Below are 21,621 nucleotides of genomic sequence, written 5' to 3'. Positions count from 1 at the left end.
ATAGACCGCTAGCAAGACTAATAAAGAAGAAAAGAGAGAAGAATCAAATAGATGCAATAAAAAATGATAAAGGGATATCACCACTGACTCCACAGAAATACAAACTACCATCAGAGAATACTATAAACACCTCTGTGCAAATAAACTAGAAAACCTAGAAGAAATGGAAAATTTTCTGGATACTTACAGTCTCCCAAGACTAAACCAGGAAGAAATTGAATCCCTGAATAGACCAATAACAGGCTCTGAAATTGAGGCAATAGTTAATAGCCTACCAAAAAAAGTCCAGGACCAGATGGATTCACAGCCGAATTCTACCAGAGGTACAAGGAGGAGCTGGTACCATTCCTTCTGAAACGATTCCAATAAATAGAAAAAGAAAAAGAAAACTCATTTCATGAGGCCAGTATCATCCTGACACCAAAGCCTGGCAGAGATATAACAAAAAAAAGAGAATTTTAGATCAATATCCCTGATGAACATTGATGCAAAAATCCTCAATAAAATACTGGCAAACCGAATCCAGCAGCACATCAAAAAGCTTATCCACCATGATCAAGTGGGCTTCATCCCTGGGATGCAAGACTGGTTCAACATACACAAATCAATAAACGTAATCCAGCATATAAACAGAACCAAAGACAAAAACCACATGATTATCTCATAGATGCAGAAAAGGCCTTTGACAAAATTCAACAGCCCTTCATGCTAAAATCTCTCAATAAATTCGGTATTGATGGAACGTATCTCAAAATAATAAGAGCTATTTATGACAAACCCACAGCCAATATCATACTGAATGGGCAAAAACTGGAAGCATTCCCTTTGAAAACTGGCACAAGACAGGGATGCCCTCTCTCACCACTCCTATTCAACACAGTGGTGGAAGTTCTGGCCAGGGAAATCAGGCAAGAGAAAGAAATAAAGGGTATTCAGTTAGGAAAAGAAGAAGTCTAATTGTCCCTCTTTGCAGATGACATGATTATATATTTAGAAAACCCCATTTATCAGCCCAAAATCTCCTCAAGCTGATAAGCAACTTCAGCAAAGTCTCAGGATACAAAATCAATGTGCAAAAATCACAAGCTTTCTTATACACCAGTAACAGACAAACAGAGAGCCAAATCATGAATGAACTCCCATTCACAATAGCTTCAAAGAGAATAAAATACCTAGGAATCCAATTTACAAGGGATGTGAAGGACCTCTTCAAAGAGAACTAGAAATCACTGCTCAGAGAAATAAAAGAAGACACAAATAAATGGAAAAACATACCATGCTCATGGATAGGAAGAATCAATATTGTGAAAATGGCCATACTGCCCAAGGTAATTTATAGATTCAATGCCATCCCCATTAAGCTACCAAGGTCTTTCTTCACAGAATTGGAAAAAAACTGCTTTAAAGTTCATATGGAACCAAGAAAGATCCTGCATTGCCAAGACAATCCTAAGCCAAAAGAACAAAGCTGGAGGCATCACGCTACCTGACTTCAAAGTATACTACAAGGCTACAGTAACCAAAACAGCATGGTACTGGTACCAAAACAGAGATATAGATCAATGGAATAGAACAGAGCCCTCAGAAATAATACCACACATATACAGCCATCTGATCTTTGACAAACCTGACAAAAAGAGGAAATGCGGAAAGGATTCCCTATTTAATAAATGGTGCTGGGAAAATTGGCTAGCCATAAGTAGAAAGCTGAGACTGGATCTTTCCCTTACTCCTTATATAAAAATTAATTCAAGATGGACTAGAGACTTAAATGTTAGATCTAAAACCATAAAAACCCTAGAAGAAAACCTAGGTAATACCATTCAGGACATAGGCATGGGCAAGGAGTTCATGTCTAAAACACCAAAAGCAATGGCAACAAAAGACAAAATTGACAAATGGGATCTAATTAAACTAAAGAGCTTCTGCACATCAAAAGAAACTACTGTCAGAGTGAACAGGCAACCTACAGAATGGGAAAAAAATTTTGCAATCTACTCATCTGACAAAGAGCTAATATCCAGAACCTACAAAGAACTCAATCAAATTTACAAGAAAAAAACAACCCCATCAAAAAGTGGGCAAAGGATATGAACAGACACTTCTCAAAAGAAGACATTCATACGGCCAACAGACACATGAAAAAATGCTCATCATCACTCGCCGTCAGAGAAATGCAAATCAAAACCACAATGAGGTACCATCTCACACCAGTTAGAATGGCAATCATTAAAAAGTCAGGAAAAAACAGGTGCTGGAGAGGATGTGGAGAAATAGGAACACTTTTACACTGTTGGTGGGACTGTAAACTAGTTCAGCCATTGTGGAAAACAGTGTAGTGATTCCTCAAGGATCTAGAACTAGAAATACCATTTGGCCCAGCCATCCCGTTACTGGGTATATACCCAAAGGATTATAAGTCATGCTGGTATAAAGACACATGCACACGAATGTTTATTGTGGCACTATTCACAATAGCAAAGACTTGGAATCAACCCAAATGTCCATCAGTGACAGACTGGATTAAGAAAATGTGGCACATATACACCATGGAATACTACGCCGCCATCAAAAAGGATGAGTTTGTGTCCTTTGTAGGGACATGGATGCAGCTGGAAACCATCATTCTTAGCAAACTATCACAAGAACAGAAAACCAAACACTGCATGCTCTCACTCATAGGTGGGAATTGAGCAATGAGATCACTTGGACACAGGAAGGGGAACATCACACACTGGGGCCTATTGTGGGGAGTGGGGAGAGATAACATTAGGAGATATACCTAATGTAAATGATGAGTTAATGGGTGCAGCACACCAACATGGCACATGTATACATATGTAACAAACCTGCACGTTGTGTACATGTACCGTAGAACTTAAAGTATAATAAAAAAAAAAAAAAAAGAAAAAACATGGCATAATGTTAGTCATTCTTTGCGAATTCCTCCTAGAACACACTGAGCCCCTTAGGATTGCAGATCAAGGTTTTTATTTCCAGATATTTTTTCACTTACATATTTGAATATGTTTTCTGTTTAGTATATTCTATTCACTACAGTTATCTTACTAATTATTCAAAAGTGATGGCTGCATTGTCTATTACTCAGATGTGCTCTTTTAAAAATTCTTTATCCTTTCTCTCCTCATTCTTTGGAATTTTTCTCATTCCATCCTCTATGTCACTGCCTTAAATTTCCATAGTGTCATATTAGTTCTGTTTATTGATTATTCCACAGCCGTTAAAAAAACTACACTAGTATTATACGTTTGTTCTCATTATTTTCATAATCACTGCTAACACCATTTATCATTCGTCATTTTCTCTCTGATATGATATCCTTAATATTTACATTTTATTTAATTGTCTTGAAAATGAAAAGCAGTAGTCATCTAAAATTTGCTCCCCTTCCCTAGAAAACATTCTTTTTTCCAAAGAGTACTCATAGTCTCTTTTTTTGTCCTTCTTTTTATTTTATCTTTTTGACATAATTTTTGCATTGGTCTCATATGGTCATATGGTCATTACTTTCCTTCTTAACTCTCTGAACAGAGGCTGTTGCAATTAGGATGGCGAATGGTGAAAAACAGTGTGGTTGAGTTGAACATAGGCTGAAGGGCTAGACATGATGGCTTCAATCCTTGTGGAGGGAAGGGAGCTGGGACATCAGACATCAGCAGGTGGCCTAGGCTCCTTTTCCTTCATCTATAGTTTTACTAAAATCCTTTCAGAATGGGAACTGATCACCACTGGGAAGTTTAAGGCATAATCTGCCTTTACTCTATGCTCCCATTTTGGGTGGCTAATCCAGCCACTGTAATGTAATGACCTTGTGGTTCATAGCTTTTGGTTTCTGGCATCTATGTATGTTTAATATTCCACCTTTCTGAACTTCTCTTTATTCTCAATCAATGATCTTCTAGAGGACAGAGATTTATCCACGGTTCTTGCACAGTACTTTGCTACATGACAGGTGTTCAGAAAAAAAATTTTTTTAAAAACTATTCCAGTTTAATTGACTGAGAGACTCAAGGTCACAAGTCCAAACATTAGTCAATAACCACATACCATATCCTTGCTGGTTTTCATGACATTAAACTACAATATACAGACATTGGCTGCAACAGGAGAACATGATTTAATGAACCTTCCAATCTGCTATGAAAGGGAACCTGATTTTGCTGTAAATTACAAGCCCAAGGATTGGAACATATTCATCCATTTCCCTAAGAATTAGGGGAGAGTTGGTGAAGATATTTGTCCACACTGGAAAGGGAAATCTTCCCCTTTCTTGAGGTTTTATGCTATGTGCTTACTTATGCCAATGTCTCAAACACCATATGTAGATATGTGTAGATGAGAGGGAGTTTAAAATAAGGAAGAATGTAGCAGATTTCAAACAGTTTTTTTCTATGCCATTACATATACTATAGTATTAAAACATAACAAAAAGGAAAATAAAAAAATCTGTTCTAACAATCTGTTTCATGAAGCTTGAAAGATATACAAAACAAATCACTCCAGATGAGATGTATATGTCAGTTCCCACCACCTCAACCCAATAAAGACATTCCCAAGGGCCCATGAATGAAGAAGCCAGAAGAGGTTAGCTCATACATCCTCTTCCTTTAGACAGGACTGTAATGAAATCATCGTTGACCAAGGCTGTTAATGGCTCTGGGTGACCAGAGCACAGCAATCATTTCCATTATTCTCCATAGAATGGCTTGTGAATTGCCACCTCCTGCAAATCCTGTGGCCTATAATCTGGACGAAATCACATCCAAGTGTCTGATCAGTTCTGAGAGTGGTTGTGGATGACCTTAGTACTCCTAGAAGACTGGCTCTGAACGCACAGTAATGCATCCACAATGGGACATCCATGTATAAAAAGGAGTGAGGAGCTGGAATTCTTCGGTGGCCTCCAGCTTTCATTCCATACAGGAATGGTCTCGTTCATATGCCTCTGAGAGAGTCAGCTTGGAGACAGGCAGGGCTGGGTTCAAATCCTGGGTCCATCCCTAGATGGCTGAGTGTGGTTCCTTTATCCTATATACCAGGGCCAATACATTCTTCACTCGGCCTTTGTGAGGACTGGGGGACTGTCCACCTAAGGCAAAATAAAGACAGCATTTATTCACAGTCTTCCTTAGTGATGCACACATGTGGCCTGAGAACTAACATTGATCTTAGCCTTAGGATCCCTTTGTTCTACCACTGACATTAACACCCATGTGATCTTGTGCATGTCAGTTTCCCTCTCTGAGTTTGATTGATCCTTTAGGGAGATTACATTCAATCAAAATTCATCTCCAAGTCACTTTCAGCTTTAAAAAATGCAAAGCTCTACAAATTATTCTGATACTGGCCCCAAGACCACCCCTTGGCACCTGCTTTGCTCTTCTGTGCAGTCTTAGGATCCCCTTATCTGATTTCTCATTCAACTCTGTGAGATCATATCACCAGTCTAGCAATATCCTGTCCCATACCTTTTTATAATTTCCTGTTTAATTGCCTGTTTTGTACCCCTAGACTGTGAATTACCTGATGGCAGCAACTGTGTTTAATTTGCCATAGTGTTCCTTGTGTTTTGTCAAGGGTTTAAAACATAGTCATTATTCATTAAATGTTTTTGTGAATTAGGGTGATTAATTCATTTATCACAACACTATTGAACATACCTGTTGGCAACTATATTCTCTTTTCTATGGGCATTGAAAATAGAGGATTTCTTAAGTATTTCTAATGATATGATTTCAGGTAAAGGCATCTTTCGCAGGAAACTTCAACCTTCAATTTCAGTGCAGCGGACAGAGACATGTTCATTCCACCTGTGTAGAAAGAGAAGAAAGATTTTAGCATCTTTATGAAGGTAGAATTTCTAATTTGAAATTTATTCATTTGTTAAACTGTTTGCTAAGTGCCAACTATTTGTCATACACAAGACTAGGCAATGGGGAGACAGATACCAGAGCAGAATAAAAAATACCTGAAGATTGGATTTAGCAGCCATTTGAACCTGGAAAAGTCCCTTGAATTTGGTGAGCATCCCTTTTTTACCTTTGAAGATGAAATTTCCTCTTGTATCTAAAGAGGTTATAATGGATATTCTGTGAGATTTTGGATGTGAACTTTATTGGTAAAGCACAAGTATCAGATTAACTAAAGACAATGACAATCCTTCTAGATGTTTTCCTTCTCTCAATAATCATTGTTTAGATTCAATAGCAGCTTAGAACCTAACATATGTATGTTTCCCTCTATTTCAGAGCAATGGAATACTTTCAGAAAACAGACTTGAGAGCAGGTTCTATAACTTCACTTCTTTTTAGTTTCTGCTTCCTCTACCCTTCTACCCCCAGTTTAGTCTACTCAGACAGATAAAGAATATGCACTACGTTGTTCATATTTGTGGTAAGTGGAAACAGTCCACTAATCACTAATTTAATCACTAATTTTGTGTGTGTGTGCTTGACACTCAAGTTCTTTGCATTTTAATAATGTTTAATCAGCATTTTATGTTTCTTTTGTACCTTTTTTTTTTTTTTTTTTTTGAGACAGGATCTCACTCTGTCACCCAGGCTAGGGTGCAGTAGCATAATCTCGGCTCATTGCAACCTCTACCTCCTGGGCTCCAGCCCTCCTCCCACCTCAGCCTCTTGAGTAGCTGAGACTACAGGTATGTATCACCATATCTGGCTAATTTTTTGTATTTTTGGTAGTGATAGAGTTTCTCCATGCTGCCCAGGCTGGTCTCGAACTCCTGAGCTCAGGTGATCCACTCCCGTCAGTCTCCCAAAATACTGGAATTATAAACGTGAGTCACCATGCCTGGCCTCTTTTGTACCTTCCTAGAGAAATATCCATGTCAATTATTGACAATCCTCATATTTAGCTTCTTTTAAAGCTGGAGGAGTTGGAGAGACAGCTTGGTTCTCTCCTCTCACCATTCATTTGGGAAAGCCAGGGCTTGAGAGATGCTCCCTCCAGAGGAGTGTGTAGTAGGAGATGAAATCTGGAGTCAGGCAACCTTGGGAAAGTTACTGACTCTCCCTAATCTCACTGATCCTGTGTTCTTTTAATCTACACAATAGAGGCACTAGTTCCTAGTCACAGAAATATTCTAAGACTGGCATACAGCAGGAACCAACGTCCCTCTGTGCCCTGGGGTCAGGTTCCTCAAAGGGGAAATGGCAGAGCTGGGGCTATGATGAAAGGCTGTGCATGAGGAAGGTATGCCATACAAAGAAGGAATTGTTCTGATAGGTTAGGACCCTGGTTCCCAAGCCTGCCCCTGTTCCTCTGCCTGTGGTCCTTTCCCTCCTCACTCCCACACAGGCCTGCAGATGCTTGGCACTGGTCCAGAATAGCAACCGCCAGAGCATCCTCCCTGCTTTGTCTCCCTTGGTGGGAAGTGCAGTCAATGGGGCCTGGGAACACCTAGATGAGGAGGCACCGTCATTTGCAAACATATTTTGTTTTCACTTTAATTTCTTGCACAGAGATTAAAGAAATATCGTTCAACCAACTTCATAATAAGAGGCAAATACAGTTTCCTAACCCCAAAATCTCCGGATGATGAGTGTGAATTGATGTGCTAGAATTTGAACATGGAAGGGTCTTGACTTTTTATTATGAGTCTGTTTAAATAAATCCCCTTGGCCAGCTCTAAAGCCTCATCTAATTCTGTCTCTGCCTGGGGACACGAGATCTTTTCTTTTCTGAGATGATCTCCTGTGCAGCCTTTCTGATATCTCTAAATTCGCCTACTGTTTTTTTTTTTCTTCTGTGCTTTTCCGGGAAGTATTTTGTGTACAAAATTAACATGGGTCTATTTACATGCAGAAGATTCTTGGGGTGGGGCATTACAATTGCTTGGTTAACCTATCGGAACAATTCTTTCTTTGTATGGTATACCTTCCTCAGGCACAGCCTCTTCGTTTCTGGTTTAGAATATTCATTGTATCAACCTGCTTAGCATGCTGACTTTGCTTAATTAGCATTGAGGGGTTGCAAACCACTTAATTCTCTCACACTGCAGCTCACATTCACTGGCTTCAGTTAATTCCTTAAGGATGATGAAGTGGAAGGCAGGGAATATAGAACTCCCCGCCCCCATCACAAATCTACGCAAACAAGGATGGGACCGGGAGGAAGAGCCCATTTGTGTGGGCCCTCCACGGTTGCTGGTTTATGTATTCTTCTGTGTGCCGCTGCAAGGTATAAATTGTGCATATCATTTTGTAGATGAGGAAGCAGGGCATACAGGAGAGGCAGAATTTGGATCTAAACCTGTACCACGAGGTCTCTCAAACTTGGAATGGGAGGTCAGGAGCCACATTGTTTTCTTCTGTGTATCCTGGGGGCCTATTATCTTATGGTAGGTGGTCAGTAAACCTCTAACTAATGATGAGCATCTGTATTGGTAAAAAGACACAGGTTACTATTGCTCTTCAAGTGGGGTGGGGATCCATAGCCAGTAAACCCCAGCCCAAGGCCACTTACTGCTTATGAGACTGAACAGACTTGTGTGTGCAGAGCTCCCTTCTGACCTCATTGTTTATAAAGGATGTCAAGAGGCAGGGCTAGGGTTAGAGTTACCTTAGGAGCCGTGCTCTGGGTAAGAGTCAGATGATCTTTCTGGGCTCCCGGCACTAAGTTTTATATTTGAGCACTGGTTTCTAAACCTCCACATGAAACCAGCTCTCACTGTGCTGCCAAGCCTGAGACATTAGGGACTGAAGTTCCCTTGTTCCAAGAGGATGAGCTTTGTCAAAGGAGGATGAATAGACTATGCTCATGTTTTGGCTCCAGCAGCCTCCTGCCTATAGAAGTGTTTTCCTTCACTGTGGCTAGGCTGAACTTCATTTCAGAGAGGCATAAAAAGTCTGAGATCCCCAGGGGATCTGGCACAGGAAAATGAAGTCATTTTACATTTGCGGCGTGATTCAAATTGGAATCACACAAGTCAGAACGACAGGATGCTAGAGTACTTTGTTTAGCTCTTCTGTGCTTCAGGAGCTAAGCTTTCTCAGCTTCCTGGAGAGAGGAAGTGGGTATGTATGGAATACCCATTTGCTTTCTATAGTCGTCAAGGTCCTTTTCCCTTACATAAAACACCCAGCCTAAATCTTGCATTCAGCTTTATAGAAGGCAGAACAAGCAGCCATTGAGTTCTTGCTGTGGGACTGACCCCGCCTTCTGCCTGATGTCAGTGGGGATACTGCTTACCTTCTTTCCTGCAAGGAAATCCACACACTCTTATTTCATCTGGCCTGGGGAAGAGGGGAAAGAGGAAGTACCTGTGAAATTGTCTTTGCACTTTGGACTCAAGCCTCCAGGTAGGGCAGTAACAGGGATTCTAATCTCTGTAGGTCTCCTTACCTTCCCATTCGGTCTCAGGTGGTTTGTTTTTGACCTAGGTAGCTTTTGGGTTTTCCCTGTTGGGGCTGGTGCCCCCTGGGTCCTTCGCCTCTCTGCCTGCAGCCTTGTTGCAGCAACAGCTCCCTGTGCTTTCCCTTCCCTCCTCCTGCTGCTGCATCTCTGCCTTCACCCCTAGCAGGTACTCATTCATCACATCACATATGCTACCACACTGAATAAGCACAACATCCCAATGGGGGTGGGCTTTGCAGAGAGGAGTCTGAAGTGCAGAGACAATGAATGAATCACTCAAGCTTGGAAAGCTGGTGAAACAAGGATCTGTCTCTGGTCGGCTTACAAATATTCTCCATGCTCCTTCCACCAACTCATGATACACTTTAAAGTTTACAGTTTATTCTGTATCAAAACGTTAGCCCAGCTGTCTTAGTCAGCTTGGGCTGCTGTAACAAAATACCATAGATTGGGTGGCTTAAACGGCAGACATTTATTTCTCACATTCTGGAGGCTGGGAAGTCCAAGGTCAAGGTGCTGGCAGATTTGGTTCTGATGAGGGCCCTCTTCCTGGCTTGTAGAGGCAGCCCATCACTATGGGGCATTTCCCCTGTGTGTGTTTGCACAGAGATCTCCCTCTCTCTTTTCTGCTTATAAAGGTACTGATTCCATCAAAAGAACCCCCTTGTGATAACCAACCTAAATTTAATTACCTTCCATAGGTCCCTCCTTCAAATACCAGCACATTAAGGGTTAGGATTTCAACACGGGAATTTTAGGAGGATACATTCAGCCCATAACACCAGCCAGTTTTATTTTTACCATCCTCTGGAAACAAAATAAGGAACTTGACACATGTTCTTCCGGGGCATTAGAAGATTACTAGGATCTGAATGGGTCCCCCTCAAATTCATATGTTGAGACTTGATCCTTAATGTGACAGTATTTTTAAGGGGTGGGGCTCTTAGGTGTGATTAGGTCATGAGGATGGAACAATGGGATTAGTCCTCTTATCAGGGGGATTCATGCAGTGTCCTCCCCTTTTTCTCTTTTGCCCTTCCACTATGTGAAGACATGGTTTCCCTGTGAGGATGCAGCAAGAAAGCACCATCTTGGAAGCAGAGATCCTTTACCAGGCACAGATTCTGCTGGCACCGAGATCTTGGACTTCCAGCCTCCGAACTGTGAGAAATAAATTTCTAGTATTTCTAAAGTACCCAGTCTGTGGTGGTTTTCATGTAGCAGCATAAATGGACTAAGAAAAGGATGTTCCTGGGGGTCACCAAGTATGTCACCTGTGTGGTTCTTCATCGTGATAGTTGGATTCAAAGCTGAAGGTTATCACTGACTTCTGGGTTCTCTACTTGCCTGTCTAGGGCATTAACTCTGGAAATACTTTGTTTCTTTGCTCCCAACCGTCCACCTCAAATCTCTCTCCCCACTTTCTCCAAGGATGTTGTGCAGGTCTTTGTGCAAATAAGAATTTGAACCTATATTGGGTAAGCCATATTTACAGAGGTGAATTTGATTTGTAGATATGACCTTTTCCTTGCCCAATGACAGTACCCTGAAGTTGAAGTCTGCTGCTCAGAGAATTTGGATGCACTAGCTTCTCCAAATACCTGTTCATCCACACAGCAGAGGGATAAAAGGAGACCAGTCTGCTTCTCCCTCTTTTCAATCCCTAAACCTTATAATTTGTGTACAAATGAACTAATTTTGAAGAGCAGAAGGTCAAGGAAGACTAACAAAAATCTATCTTTTTGAAAGAAAGCAGCACTGGATTTATGTAGCCATACAAAGTGTCCCAAGTGGTGTTCTACTCCAAAACAGTGTGCAGACCTTTTTAGCCCTACAGTCAGTTGGTGGCCGACTGTGCTGAGTGCCTGCTTGCAAAGCTTGCCTCCGGAAGGAAGTCCTGGAAGAGCTGAGCAGCGGTGCCCCCACGTCGCCTTTGGAGGCTGAATTGTCACCAGCCACAAAAGCAGATCCTTTTACCTTTTGCATAATCCAGACATGTGGCTTGGAAGAGAAATAATTCATTTAAATCCCTCCTGTCCCTCAATTTTGCACAAAGTAAATTCAACTCCATTCAGTTTGCATAGGTTTACTCAAAATGTACTCAGGGTTGTGCCCAATGTGAGGTGTTGTGGACACAGTGACAAATAAGACACTGTTTCGGCCCTTGAGGAACTCATAGTGCAGAGGGAGAGACAGTCAGGTAAAAAATGACAAGGTACAGAGATGAGTCACTCTGCCGTGGCAGTGACAGTATAACTGCCCAATGGGTTCTTCTTGCCCACTGCACAAATAAAGACCATGACATTGCAATAAAGGAAGAGTTTAATGGACGGATGGCTGGCCATACCACGTGGGAGATAGAGTTACTACTCAAATCAATCTCATCCAAGGCTTGTAGGTTAGGGGTTTTTCAAAGGTAGTCTGTGGGAGAGAGTGGGGGTGGCCAGGTAACGGGTGTTTGCTGCTAAATTTGGGCACAGATGAAATCATAGGGAGTCAAAGCTGTCCACTTGAGCTGAGTTGCTTATGGATGGGGGTCATATGAGCAAGAGTCAGTGGGTCCAAGTAGAGCCATGGGTGTCAGACATGCAAAAAACCTGAAAAGATAGCTGAAATGGCCAATCTTAGGTTCTACAATAGTGGTGTTATTTTCAGGAATGGCTGCCAATCATCTGTGTCTATACCTCACCAAAATTCAGATTCCCCTTCTCCTCCAGCCTGATGCCCTTTCATTCACTTTACAAAGGTAGTTGAGTTTGGGGGAAGGCCTATTATCGTTTAAACTATAAACTAAATGTCTCTCAAAGTTAGCTTAACCCGAAAGCCCAGGAATAATTAAGGGGAAGGCAAGATAAGGATGGGTTTGATCAGATCTTTTACTGCCATAATTTTGTTACTACTATAATTTTTGCAAAGGTGATTTCAACAGGATAGCCTGCGTTGACAGGGGAGGGTGTGTAAAGACCCTGGGGAAACCAACAGAGGTGGCCTGGGGGCAGCCATAATATCTGAGGCTTGGAGAAGACAAATGTGTTAACCCAACAGGCCAGAAGCAGTGTGGGTGTGAAGTCAGATACGTCACAGGCAGAGGGAACACACGCTGTTAGCAAAGGCACAGAATCTGAAAGTCTGGCATGCCAATGGAGCAGAGTGTGGTGTGTGGAAAGAGGCGCACGAAGGGAGGCAAAGGCCAGAATCATGGAGCGGGGTGATCCATGCCATGACAATAAGGACAACACCTTATTGTCATGCAATGCCGCAGACGATTTTATTGACAGGGGAGAGACACAATCGGAACTGTGTATCAGAAAGATGTCCCCGGAAACTAGGGATAAGAAGGTTTGCAGAGTGAGACTCAGCAGGGAGCCAGGGACTCAGGTGGGATGCTTATCCAGGTATCCAGGAGAGAAATGGGGAGGCTCCCTGGAGAGTATGGGAGTAGAATGAGGCTGGCCTTGAGGAATGTCAAGAGGGTAGGACTGACAGTTACCACCTGGAGGTGAGACACTGGGCACGGGAGAAGTGCTGCCAGGCAAATGAGTCTCAGATCAACATACATGCGATGCTAAAGCTGCTGACCAAGGCTCTGGCCAGATTGATGGGCTCCTGGTGGTGACCTTTACTCCTCCCTTTGTACACCTGAGGCAGAGTTACTTACATGAACATCTGCGTCTCTTCCACTGCCTTTGCAAACTGATCCCTGAGTACTAAGTGAATCAGAGCCTGCATGGTACTTTTCCTCTGACTTCAGACTAGTCATACATTTTGGAATTCTTCCATGGTGAACTTTCACATCCTGCACAGAACACTCGGGTCCTGAGACAGCCCTACGCCATTTGGTGAGACCTTTGGTGAAAAGTCAAGGTCTGGGTTTATGACACAATATTTTTTCCTGGTCTGTTTATCCCTGGCACAGTTCAGAGCTGGCCTATTGGAACAGGAGGTTCCAGCCTTCTCATTCACATGGGCACTCTCTAACCTCAAAGCAAATTCTACCGTCTCCCAGATTACATTCTGAGTTCCTAAATATGTGGGGAAAAATACTCTCAAATGCCTCCCTAAGAATACACACAGTTATAAAGCTCACGTACATTCAAATTGCTTTTTAAAAACAAAGACCGTGAAAAACCAAAGCTATAAAAGTATGTGAATCATCAACCCAGAAATCATGCCTCAAGGCACGCCTGACAGCGTGTTCCTTCCCGGATGCTTTTCCTTCACAAATTATGGAGGCTGCCGACATCCTTCTGGGGAAAGGATTATCTGATTCCGCAGGCAGTTAAGAATAACATGTAAATGTCATTTAGATGAGCTATTTCTACGTGGATCAAAAGACACACTCAAGTTACCAACTATGATAGCCAAACCCTTTATTTCAATAAAATCACAGCAAACCCACAAAACTCTCCCAACTGAATTAGCACCATTGTGGTGTGGGAGGCATTCAGACATTCCTTCCAGGTTAGTAGACTATTTGCAATTCAGCTCTTTTACTGATGTGCATGTTATATAACTGCCACCAGCCATGGGGGAAGCTAGAATCCAAGGCGTCTCAAAATTTTCCACTGTGTACTCAAAGCCAACAGGGGGACAGAGTGAATGAATACTCCCTTGCTTTATGGCGACATAGCTAAAACTGCCTTTCCAGTAAATACCAGAGTGAGAGGCAATGTTACATAGTGGTTATATTTATGGGTTCTTGGGTATGGTGTCTTGTATTTGAATCCCTATACGTTTGCGAGCCGTGTGTCTTGGATAACTTCCGTTGCCTCTCTCAGTTTGGATTCTTGTCAGTTTCAACGATTTTATTTCCTTATTGAGTTACTCCGAAGGTTAAGTGAGTTAATAGATCTTAATCCTTAATATATGTTAAGTTCCTATATTTAAGGGCTCAATGAATATAAGCTATTGTTTTAAAACAAAACTGTAAGCTCTATGCCTTGTTTTAATTCAGGCAATGTTGCATTGTGCTCTCTCTGTGTTTCTAATGCAAAATAATGTTTCCCTCCAAATTTCCAGTAGAATTGACTCTCCCAGGAGAGGTACCATATTTGTGCCTGGATTTGCATAAACCCTGGTTCACTGCCACAAATTCCAAGACTGACCTCACCCTAATTTGAGAAGCACAGTCAGACTGAAGAGAAGGCAGGGATGCTTCCCTACCAAGGCTCCTTGGAGATTTATTGTTGTTTATTTTCTAGATAATCGAGTAAAAACCAATTTTTGTAGGTAATGTTACCATGGAATGGACTACCTAATTGGTGTAGTTTAATGGGTAATGTCTAGAAAAATATATAGGTCTCAAAGCTTTGTCGTTTCTAAGGAACTTCACTGGTGACTTTACTTAGTAAGTCAGCACTATGTAGTACAATGGCCACTGTCCAGATCTGGAGATTAAGAAGGTGGAGGGAATTGTGGTGAATGTCGCTTGTTACTGCCAAAGAACACTGGCCTCAGAGTCAGGAAACCCAGGGTCTAGGCCTACCTTTCTCTTGACTTGTTCTGTAGTTTTGCACAAGCCTCCTCTCTGCTTTGGCTTGTTTCTCCATATATAGGAGGAATGGCTGGGGACAAAGCTGGATAACTTCTTGCATCTCTTCAAGCTCCAAAATTCCAGTTACCTGCACACTGCCCTAGGGCTTCTCTGATTAAGGAAAGTTTATTCCTTTTCTTATGGGGAATATAAAATGGAAGTCATTGTTTTTTGTGTGGCAGTTATTTGTCTCCAGAATTAGACTTGCTATTTTTTATTTTTTTAAATACATACCTATTTTGTTCAGGTATTATTCTCAGGATTATCTTTTTGTTTTCAAAAATAGCAAAACATTGTACATTTTTCATTTGCATCTCACTACAATTCTATGCAGTCATTTCATCTCTTGTTATAGATCAGAAACTGAAACTCAGAGGAGTCCTATGATGCACCTATGCTCACACAACCAGTAGCTGACTTAGGATTCAAATTCAGGTGCGTTGATTCTAGAGCTCATAACCTTGGTTATTTCCTTATATATCTGATTAAAAGGCTATGACTACACTGCACATGTCTTTTCTGAGCCTGTGATAGACCTGCTTATCTCTGCTGGGTTTTACTTTTAAGAAGCCACTGGATTGTTATACAATCAGTAAACATTCATGCTCTCCGTAAACCAATCTGCATCTGCATCTGATCTTTTTCCCAATCACTGGTCACGCATTTCTGACTGTGTTTTAGAAACTCAGTTCCCCATTTGACCTTGTGTTTTCCCACCAGTGGTCACATCTCATGAATGTGACTTCCCCAGTGACTGGCACCTGGCAGGGCCATGGTAAAGCTGGTTTATTACCTGAATGCGTGAAATCATAAGTCTCTGTACCACTTAAATGAAATGACAATTCTAAATACAAATTTAATTCATTTGTACTCAAGGAACAATGCCATTTCTATGGACCAGACTAAAAATAAACTGTGAAATGATCTTTATCAGTCAAGAATAAACAAAACAAAACATTGACTACAGTCACATCACTCACCAGCGTCACCAGCGTCATCATTTCTACATCTATTTGGTTTCTTTGCTTCTAGTGACTGTGTGGCTACAATTTATGGTTGCAAATATAGATGACAGAAAGCATGAAGAGTTTAGAATATAATTGAATTTAAAATGTTCCTTCTGAAAAGGTCTGGACCAAGGACTTAGGAACCAACCTGAGTTCTTTGCTTAGGAGATTTGGGGGAATTTGCAAAATGAACAAACGAACGAACGAACGAAAGAAACAAAGAAAGAAAGAAGGAAGGAAGGAAGGAAGGAGGGAGGGAAGGAAGGAAGGAAAGAAAGTACTGATTCTTGACTCAAGGAAAATTGATGACTCAATTTTTTTCCTAAAATCAAACTTCTCTTACAAGATGGCATTTGAGTACATTAAAGGTAAAAAGCGTGGAAACATATGGTTTGAATTTCCCATGAAATGTGCAACTTTTGATATTAAGGGAGCACATACTTCAGAAAGATAATTTGGCCTCTGCTAAAACCAGAACATTTAAGAAATCCTTCTAGAGACTTTGCCAAAACCCAGGGCCACTGGACTGTTCTTTGCCTAGCAGCTTCCACTTCAGCCAGTACCCCTAGTGACCTGGCCAAGTGAAACAGAGAACTCAGCATCTTCTGAGGGGGATGTCTGCCAATCTCAACCCTGGTGATATGTTCAAGGGCTTCCAGCTCGTCCTCTGAGCCAAGAGAACAATTTGAAAACGCTGGAGTCTCTTAGCATATCTGCTTCGGGTTACTTTGAGAGACAGTGTGTGGGAGCTGCCAGGCTGAGAACAGGATCCATGCTGGAAACTATTTGCAAAAGCCCCACTTCCTTCTGCCAGGCCAGCTTCTCCGCAACCCAGACAGTCTGTGCGAGAACAAAAAAACAAGGACTATTGTCAAATTAATAGCACTTCCTAAAAAAGTATGGCAGGTGGTGAGATTCTTGGCCATTGAGTTCCAGCCAAAACATTTCACATTTTTTTTCTCCTGAGGGAGGCACTGGGAGCTTGCTGTGAGTCAGAAGTGTGGGGGCTGCAGCAGAGAGTAGCCGCTTGAGCATCTTGCCTGATCCTGATGAGAATTAGTCAATTCTTGGAAAGAGGGAAGAGCTTGCCTTGCTCTGCTACCCAATTCCAGATTCTCTGCTCAGCCTTGGGTTGGAGAGTGAGTAATCTAATGTGATTCAGTTTATTCCACTCAATACATATACATTGACTGAGTTATTTACTCAGCACCAGGCCCAATGCTAGGTCCTGGGAAGACAGAAATATATTGGACTCACTATTTTCCCTCAGAGGACTTATGAAACAGTGCAAAATTCTCTTGAATGTGTTACAGAACATTCATACTTGGAGATGAACCATCAAAACTATGCCATGTGTGAAAGTTTTAGAAAATGTTGAATTTTCTCTCATTCTTCGTGGAGATACACAATGGATAGTCACCACACTGAAAAGCTCTGTCTGTCAGAAAAGCAACTAGCTTAACTTTAACAGCTTTCTCAAATTTTTAATGAATAATACCTTCCCCTAAACACACACACACACACACACACACACACACACACACACACACACACACATATTTTTCTGACATGGCAACTTTAAGAAATAACAGCCCAGTACAAAGAGCCAAACTTATCTTTTGGGAGACAAAGACAATATTTAAAGACAACCACCAAGTATGGAGTTAGCACAGAGGACAGTGGTAGAGAATCAGAAGACTCTATTGAAGAGATGGGATTCTAAGTAGGTTTTGATAGAAGAATGGAAGTTTTTCAGATACAAAACACAGGGATGACCCTTCCGGGCAAAGAGAAAGTCATGTGCAAGGACATGTTGTTTGTCCGAATGAAGCTCTCTCCCACTTGTAGGAAAGTGGGTGGGAGAACAGCAGAGGGAATGCCAAGAAAGGCTAGAACCAGATCTTGAGCTTGTTAGATGCCATACCACTGTTTTCAGCTGTAGGTAAATATTAAAATATAGAAAGACAGCTTTCTCCTAGCTCAAGTACCTGGTGTTTAACACAGTGTACCTTCTTCATGCATTGTGTGATGTGCTCTCTTCTACTGCATTCATTCAAAGCCATCAAGCCCAATTTTCTATAAAATGAAGGCCTCTGAAGAAAGTGAAGCATGGCTCTGCTGTTCGGGAGCACTCACCCAGGAGGTACCTAGGTGCCTGGGACTGTGCAAACAAACTTGAGAGATGTATTTAAGCAGGGAAAAGTTGAGGTAACTCAATGGCCTGTGTTATAATGGGAATGTTGAGGAACGAGGCAGATTGGGGTTGAGATTCCAACAGATGAGCTGGAAATTGTCTGAGAAGGAATGAAACCCATGTGGTAATCCTGAACTAAGCAAAATTTGGCAGCTCTGTGCCCTATCAGGCACAAGGTCCTCTAGAAAGAGCAGGAGTCAGGGAGACTGGAGTCTTGTTCCAGCTGAACACAACTTGCTATGCAAATCACGGGTAGACGGTTTTCCCTATAAAGTGAAATGGATTAGACCATGAAACTCAAAGAACATTTCAGCTCCAATATACTATAATCTCTCCATTGTCAGCAAGTGCCCAACATTAAGTTAAAAATTAAAACAAATTACGTTAAAATGTATACCTTCAAAAGATCACTGTAAAAGGGAATATTAGACAGCGACAATGTGCTAGACACCATGTTACGTTCTTAATTCACCCATATGTCAACTGTGTAAAAGTTTCTTTCATTCCTATTTTGCATATGAGTGAATGAAGGCTCAGAAAAGTTTTCCCAAGTTCTCTCAACTCCTAAATGACAGAGGCAGGGTTGTTAGCAAGTCAGTGTGGGTGCAAAGCCCCTGCTCCTTTTTTATTCCATTACACTGTCCATCATCCTGAAACAAAGTTTATTGAGTGCTTTGGAGTGGACTGAGGAACAGAGTGGTCTGCCCTCCAAAGTCAAGAAGATGCTGTTAATGGAACAGGGGACAAATGGAAAATGCCAAGGCTAAGTGTTTCCTAATGGAGTTTCTTGGCATAGAAGTGTGGCATCATACAGAGGCTGCTCTGCACAAAGTAGCTTGTGGAGTCCAGCCACTGGGGCAAACAGTTTTACCAATACAGGGGTAACCAGGCACACTGGATCCCACTCACTGGAAACAGCTGCCTCTCCCCGTCCCCCACCTCTTTTATCCAGGTCAGGCAGGGCTAGCTTCACTTCAACATGGCCAATAAAACCTCACCCCAGAAACCTTTTCCAATGTAACCCCAATTTGGAGAAAAGCCATGTGAAACGAAGCCCATTGACCAATTCAGATTCATTCTGAGCAAGGTCATGAAAACACTGGATTGCTGGCTGATCTGAGCAACCTGCAGATGTCACTTAGACAGGGAGTGCATTGGTCTGCTAGGCCTCCTGTAACCAAATAACCACAGACCTTGTGGTTTAAACAACAGAAACTGATTTCTCACAAATATGAAAAAGTTACTTCTCACATGTGGAAGCTACACATCTAAGATCAAGGCATCAGTAGGTTGAGGTTGTCTTGAGGCCTCTGCCCTTGGCTTGCAGATCGCCACCTTCTTCTCATGTGGCCTTTTCTCTGTGCACACACACTCCTGGTATCTCCCTGTCTTCTTCTAAGGGCACCAATTACATGGACTAGGGCCCATCCTGTGACTTCATTTAACCTTAGTCGTCTCCTCCAAGGCCTTATCTCCAAATACAGTCACACTGGGGAGTGAAGACGCCAACATACACATTTTGAGAGTGCAAGGTCAGTTTGTAACTGGAAGGAAGGTGTTCTAGTGAAATTTTCATTGCAATTATATTCAAATGGAAAAACCATGAGGGCAGTTAGCAATGGGATGCCATTTAGAAACATTTAGAACAGTAGTTCTCAACTCTGGCTGCACGTGAAATCACGTGGGGAACTTTCTAAAACTGCCAATGTCTGGGTTCTAATCTCAAACATAAGGACCCCAGGGATTGGTGTATTAGTCAGGGTTCTCCAGAGAAACAAAACCAATGATGTGTGTGTATGTGTGTGTGTGTGTGTGTGTGTGTGTGTGTGTAGAGAGAGAGAGAGAAAGAGACACAGAGAGATTTTAAGATATTGGCTCATGTGATTATAGAGGCTGGCAAGTACACAGTCTGAAGAGTTGGCCAGCAGGCTGAAGACCTAGGGAACAGCTGATGCTGTAGCTTCATTCTGGAGGTAGAATTTCCTCTTCCCTGGGATAGAGCTGCCTTTTCTTCAACTGATTGAACAAGGCCTACCCACATTATGGAAGTTAATCTGCTTTATCCAAAGTCTACTTCTTTAAATGTTAATCTCATCTAAAAAATACTTTCACAAATAAATCCACACTGAGGTTTGGCCAATATACCAATATCTGGGTACCCTGTCATAGCCAAGTTGACACATAAAATTAACCATCCAGCTGGTAGTGTTTTTTTTTTTTAGATGGAGTCTCACTCTGTCACCCAGGCTGGAGTGCAGTGGTGCTATCTCAACTCACTGCAACCTCTGCCTCCTAGGTTCCAGTGATTCTCTTGCCTCAGCCTCCAGAGTATCTGGGATTACAGGCATGCACCATGTCGCCTGGCTAAGTTTTGTATTTTTGGTAGAAACGGGGTTTCAGGCATGTTGGCCAGGGTGGTCTCAAACTCATGACCTCAGGTGATCTGCCCACATCGGCCTCCCTAAGTGCTGTGATTACAGACATGAGCCACCATGCCTGGTCCCAGCTGTTAGTCTTTAACAGCTCTTCTGGTGATTCCAACATGCCATCAGGGTTGAGGGCTATCGACCTAGGACCAGGGCTTTCAGAGCCAAGAAATGTGATTCTGCCTCACATACCAGGCTCTTTCCACCCTGCCTCAGTCAGATGAGTCAGTTTCTTCACTGGTTCCTTAGTCTCTTCTGCTCAGGTACTGGTTCTCCTTGACTGCTCTTCTGCTGATGTTGGTGGGGGAGCTTAAATAATACTAATGCCCAGGTTCCAATGCAAAAGATTTTGGTTTGCTTGGTAGGAGGTAATCAAAATTGCAAATGCAGAGTACAGCCTGGGCATCAAGGATTTCTTCCCCAGGAGATTCTAAACAACCATTCAAGGAGTCCCATGTACTTATTCAAGCCTTCAACTTACGTTAGGTTCATGAGAAACTTACCTTCTAAGCTGCAGTTTATTTGTAAATCTTGCCTCATGGGGGAATATGGTATTGCCAACATACTTGTATTTCGTCGATAGGGAAATAAATGTGTGCCACAAAGTCTTCCCTAATAAAGTGAACCACTTAGACCCTTATGCTTGGATATTTATTCCGGCCAAAAATGTGTATTGACTGGCTTCCATCCCATGCCACGTGAGCAACCCATGCAGTCCCACAGGAGAGACAAGGGTGAGAAGACACTGTGTCTCTGCTTAAGGAAGTTACTATCGAATAGAGAAAGCAGATAGTAATGTCACTGTTATACAAACATGGTGATTGCTGGAGGCGGGTGGGGGGGAACAAGAGCTGTGTGAGCCCAGAATATTTCTCAAGGTGGAAAAAGGAGTGGGGAAAGGCATGCGAGCAGAGACAAGAGCTGCACTAAGGCCCAGTTGTGTGACGGTTGGTGAGGCCCTCAGGAAATGGCAGCCTCTGGTGCTGGTGAGTCACTGAGTTCATGGAAGGAGTGGCTAGAAAGCTGGTTTGAGATTAGATTGTAGAGAGCCTTGTAAGCTAAACT

The 21,621-nt window shown here is 42.1% G+C and overlaps 1 long non-coding RNA gene across 1 annotated transcript; it reads left to right on the top strand.

The window, feature by feature from the left end:
• Positions 1-3,461: 3,461 nt before the first annotated feature.
• LOC144333966 (uncharacterized) lies at positions 3,462-10,559 on the top strand. Its single transcript, XR_013403104.1, has 3 exons — positions 3,462-6,414; positions 6,562-6,679; positions 10,448-10,559. It is a non-coding gene; the product is annotated as an uncharacterized LOC144333966 (long non-coding RNA).
• Positions 10,560-21,621: the final 11,062 nt, after the last annotated feature.

The sequence above is a fragment of the Macaca mulatta genome, chromosome 13, assembly GCF_049350105.2.
Source record: "Macaca mulatta isolate MMU2019108-1 chromosome 13, T2T-MMU8v2.0, whole genome shotgun sequence".
In the NCBI taxonomy this organism is placed as follows: Eukaryota; Metazoa; Chordata; class Mammalia; order Primates; family Cercopithecidae; genus Macaca; species Macaca mulatta.
Note: the sequence above shows the minus strand (reverse complement) of the source record. Positions and strands in the feature narration are given on the sequence as shown.